Below are 6,024 nucleotides of genomic sequence, written 5' to 3'. Positions count from 1 at the left end.
CGAGGGATCCAATTCAATTCCCCGATGGCTGACTACAAACCCCAACAGCTTTCCAGATAGAACTCCAAATACATATTTTGCCGGGTTGAGTTTGAGATTATACCTGCGAAGCCTTTCAAAGAACTTTCTTAAATATTTAACATGGTCGGCCTGATTTTTTGACTTAATAAACACATCATCCACGTAGACCTCAATCTCCTTATGTATCATATCATGAAACATAGTGGTCATGGCTCTCATGTATGTTGCTCCAGTATTCTTCAAACCGAACGGCATCACTCGATAACAATAAGTCCCCCATGGTGTGATAAAAGACGTCTTCTCTGTGTCGTCCTCATCCATAATGATCTGGTGATATCCGGCATATCAATCCACAAAAGAGGCAACCTTGTGTTTAGCACAGTTGTCTAACAAAATGTGGATGTTGGGCAGTGGAAAATCATCTTTCGGACTTGCTCTGTTCAAATCACGGTAATCAACACATACTCGAATTTTGCCATTTTTCTTTGGTACGAGAACAACATTGCCTAACCACATGGGATAACGAGCCACTCGAATTACTTTGGCTTCAAGTTGTTTCATGATTTCCTATTTGATTTTAAAACTTATATCAGTTTTAAACTTCCTCAACTTCTGTTTGACAGGAGGGAACGCAATTAGTGCTTAAACCAGGCATATCATCATAAGACCATGCAAAAACATCCTTATAATCAATTAATGCTTGAATCATTCCATTTTTTAGTTGTGGCAAAACATGTACACTGATTTTAGTTTCCCTAACATCTTCTTGATCCCCTAGATTTATTGGCTCAGTCTCATTCAAATTAGGATTTGGTTTGTCTTCAAACTGTTCCAACTCTTTGCTTATTTCTTCTAGTGCTTCTTCTTCATCATATTCCCCATCCTACTTAATTACATCTTGATTAGTTTGTATTTTAAGATCAGGATGAAAATTCCGCATGCATGTCATGTCATTAGAATCAGCATAAAGAGAATTGTGTAAAAAAAGAAAAACAAAATATATTAGATACGAAACAAAAGGAACATCGCATTTCATTAAATAAAAAGATAGAAGGGTTTAAACATAGATGGCAACATAACATAAACAAACTAAAATCCGAATTACAACCCTGAAATAACTCGGATAAACAGAAAGAAAAACAAAATAAACTACCAAAACTCCCTCTTGACGGGGAGAGGAGTGACTTCCCAATTATTGAGCCGGACAGCTGGACCTATGAATTGCACATCTGCCATACTGGTACCTTCTCCTGCTTCGACCATATCAACTTCAAATTCCATATGCTTCGTGACACCGCTCTTAACAAATGATTCACTGAGTAGTGGCATTGGGCTAGGGAGTGACCATGTTTCCTTTTTACTTCCCTTGGCTTTCTTCAGATCTTCAGCCATAGGCTCAAATTCCAGACCAAACGTGCCCACGTTCTCACTCGAACATATGGGATGAACTATACCGTGCAGAGACGCTCCCAAACCCTTTCCTGGATCAAATCCGTATTTCCAAAGTTCACTCACCATCATGATAGATCCAGAAGACAATTGCGGTCCCGGTATAACCTACCATTCAAGGATACGATTCACTGGTACTGTATCAAAAATTTGATAGACGAATGTCTCCTCTATGTTATTTGCTTCAATAAGAGACAAGGGAGAATCTTTGCAGGCGGGCAAATCTCCTTCACCGTGAATAACCACTTCTTGGCTGTCATTCTCAAACTTAATCATTTGGTGCAGTGTAGATGCAACCGCCTTGGCCTTGTGGATCCACGGCCTTTCCAACAACAAATTGTAAGAGGAGTCTACATTTAATACTTGAAACTCTATGGCGAACTCAACAGGCCCTATGGTCAACATTAGTTCTATTTCGCCAATGGAATTTGATTTTGCACTATCGAAAGCCCTAACACATACATTGTTGGGCCTGATCCTCTCAGCACCAATATTCAATTTTTGCAAAGTAGAAATAGGGCAAATATTTGCACCTGAACCTCCATCAATCATAACATGAGTGACATAGAAATCTTCATACTTCACTGTAATGTAAAGGCCCTGGTTATGCCCTGTACCTTCAACAGGCAATTCATCATCAGAAAAGCTGATCCGATTGACCTCAAAGATTTTTCCAACCATTTTCTCAAGTTGGTTGATTGTAATCTCCCTAGGAACATATGCTTCATTTAATACCTTCAGTAAAATATCACAATGCTCCTTGGAGTGCAACAACAAAGATAAAAGGGAAATTTGAGCAGGGGTTTTCCTTAACTGGTCTAATATTGAGTACTCTGGAAATTTCATCTTTTTCAAAAAATCTTCGGCTTCTTCATCGATGATAGGCTTTTTGATAGATGACGGTCCACTCACCATTGGGTTAGACTTTCTTAAGCTTTCAGGCACGAAGCATCTTCCTGACCTAGTCAAACCCCCTACCTAATCTACATCTTTTACTACTTCTTTCCCGTGATAGGTTATCACAGTCCACCCATAATTCTAGGGAACCCTTTTCGTATCAACTATCGGAGATTGGGTCACCAGTTTAGGGACAATAGGCGCTGCCAGTGCTCCTTTCACCGTCAAGATGGGCTGACTCAGAGCTCCCACCACTGTCAACTTAGGTTTATCTTGACTTAAATCAACATACCTTTTGGCACCTTGTACTGTGATCAGGGGTTTCTTTGTACTTTCTTGGGCTTTATCTTCTCTCATTCCTTCCCAATTCAATGACAATGCTTTCAAAGACTCCGCTACATTCACTGATTTCTCCTCAATGGTCTGTATCTTGACAATAGGCTTATAACCCCTTGAAGACTCTTTCCCATCATATATCAATTCTAACATATTGGCTTCAGCATGGGTTGGCAGTGGATTCTGGTTAATGTTTGGACCCTCCAGGGCCTAGACCAATATCTGATTTGTGTCAATTAAATCTTGGACAGCTCTCTTTAAATGCCAGCATTTCTCGATATCATGGCCTGGCATGTCAGAACAGTACGTACACCTTAAAGAATAATCGAGATTCCTCGGCGGTGGATTTAAAAGCCTTCCTTGAATTGGGCTTAAAACCTTCAACTTTCTCAACCTATTAAACAAGCTAGCATATGACTCCCCAAGAGGTGTGAATTGATTTTTGATCGCCTTCTCCTTCTTATACTTGGGCCTAGGCTGAAAACTGGTTCTGGAGGGGTTTTGGTAATTTAGTAGAGCGAATGGGCGATTTTGTGGAGCTTGCACGCGCCACTGCGGGTAAGAAGGGTATGGGCATATGGTTGCGCACTATATACTGGGTACGGGGGTGGTGGAATGGAATATAAAGGGTTTTGTGGAGGGTAGTAATGGTGGGGAGGAATATATGGAGCTTGGGCGTAGACTTGGGCTTGGGCTTGGGGATAGGGGCGAGGTGGTCTTTTGGGATAGGAATGGGTTCCAGCTACGACAGTCGCCACATCCTCATTCTTCTTTTTACCTCCAAATGCTCCAGATCCACCTTGAATCGCTTGTCTGGTGGCTTTTAATGCGGCAAAACTCACTATTCGGCCGGTCTTAATTTCGTCCTCTATCATCTCCCCCATTTTGAGGACTTCCATAAAAGATCTTCCCATTGCCGGAAGTAAATATTGAAAATAGGTCTCATCCTGTGCCTGAATGAAAACTTCTACCAACTTACTTTCTTTCATTGGAGGCTTTACCCTGGCAGCCTGTTCATGCTACCTTATTGTGTATTCCCTAAAACCTTCAGTGCTCTTTTTCTTCATGTTGACCAAGGATTTTTCGTCTGAAATCAGGTCGATGTTATACTGAAAATGTTGAACAAATTCAGAAGCTAAGTCATCCCAGTTATTCAATTTATCGATATCTCGATTGATAAACCATTCTGAGGCCAGATCAGAAAGACTCTCACCAAAGAAGGCCATGAGCAGCTTTTCTCTTCCTCTTGCAGCCCTCAACTGGTTGCAATAACGTCTCAAGTGTGCCATGGGATCACCGTGTCCTTCATACTTCTTGAACTTAGGCATCTTAAAATTGAGGGAAAGGTTGATGTCTAGGAACATGCAAAGATCTTTATAGGAAACACTCCTATAATCTCCGATTCCTTGCAAATTCCTCACAGCCTGTTCTAAACTTTTCAATTTTCGGGCTATGATATCCTGTTCCTCTGTTGTGATAGGTTTCTCCGTATCAAATGGAAATGCAGGCGGCTGAGTGTATCCATATGGTTTATTCATTTGCAAAGTAAGCTCCGGGGCATAATACTGACTATCTGAAACCTTCAGTACTGGCTCACTGGCAGACCTAGGAAGCCTCATTATGGGATGCACAACATATATGGGAGTTTTATGTGGTGGCGGAGCCACGAATACCGGTGTGATCGGTGGCGCTGGCTGAGCAGCTGGTCTTGATTGTGGAGCTGCCAAGGGCACACCAGAACTACCAGGATAATAATGTCGTGGAGTGAATCCTGGCGCGTGCTCAGGTGACTCAGTAGGAGCAGAGAATTGCGCATGAGAGAGCGATAGGCAATTAGAGATATTCCCAAGACCTTCAGGGAGCGGAGGAGGAGGCATTCCGCTGGCCCATGCCTGGTGTAAATCTATCAATTGTTGCTTGAGCCTTACTACCTCATCATTATGTTCAGAACTTTCTTCCCTGTGATCCTGATCTAGGTCAATGAGCGAATTTTCAATCTCCCTGCTAGCCATGGCGAGCTTTGCTTTGAATCTAGTGAAGTATGGGTGACTAGCCAGAGTGCTGTAAACCTACCACTGTTATCTGAAAGAACATGCTCATCAAAGATGACATCCGATAGGATTAGGGCACACAACAAGCATGACAATCACATTGGTAAAATTGTCCTAAATTCATGTTCATTTCTACCAGTTTTTTAGGGTAGCGAGGTCATTTTAACATCATCCTGATTTTGTCTACACTTTTTTTTATCTACACTTATTATTATTATTATTATATTATTATTATATTTTTTTCGTATCCATCTCTGTTCTTTTCTTTTCTCTCATTATCTACCTTTATTTTATCATTTTTTATGGCTTTTGTTTTTCTTTAAAAGAGGAAAAATAATGAAAAACAATGAAACAAAATGATTAGATCGAACCCAAAAGTAGGTTGCCTACGTATCATGTTGTACATGAATCAGATCTTGCGTAGTTCGGCCAGCATGCGCATAAACATCACCCACTTTTTTTTTTGCTAAAACGAAAATAAACAAACAAAGGAAAGACATAACATCATAAAATTTTGAAGAAAGAGAACAACAAAACGTACAAAAAGTTTGGGACCACTTTAAAACTAAACAACAAATACGAAACAACATTCTAGACCCCCTAAGATGACATAAGTGAAATTACTAGTAAAGACCCTAATACCAAAAACAACTTGACTTCGACTTAAAACAGACACCACCCTACAATGACAGACACATAAAAGACTCAAACTGAATAAAGATAAGAAATGCTCTTTCAGACTGGTGCTCTGCGTGATGACCCTGGCTGAGATGGACCTGCTTCTGAAGTTCTCTTTCTCCCATTTAAACTTTGTAACATATCCTATAAAGACACCCTGATATTAGGGAAGAAGCTTCGAGCCCGTATTCCTGCCTCATGAGGAGTGCACTTGAAAAGATTATTCTGACACCTTTCTATCGTCTTGAACAAATCTGCTAACTGAACTCATAGTGTTTCCGCTTTGGACCCCGCACTTTCATCCTGATGGTTGTCTACTATGCATTCTTCCTGTATTCTCCCTCTAAGTTGCGCTGGTAAGGGTTGACTGATACCCCGAGGGATAGATTGAAGCCAGACCTCATATCCCTGAGTGTGGCCCGGATTATCCAAACTTTCTTTGAGTGTGTCCACACCTAGCTTTGTTGCATGCTTCCAAAACTGTTCGTACTTTCTCTCACCTAAGGCTAGGTCTTTGAATTACTCAACATCCTTCAGAAGATCCACTGCTGGTGGCACGTCCTGCAGCCTACCCAACTGGCGCATTACCCTA

Source organism: Capsicum annuum, chromosome 11, assembly GCF_002878395.1.
Source record: "Capsicum annuum cultivar UCD-10X-F1 chromosome 11, UCD10Xv1.1, whole genome shotgun sequence".
NCBI classification, from domain to species: domain Eukaryota; kingdom Viridiplantae; phylum Streptophyta; class Magnoliopsida; order Solanales; family Solanaceae; genus Capsicum; species Capsicum annuum.
Note: the sequence above shows the minus strand (reverse complement) of the source record.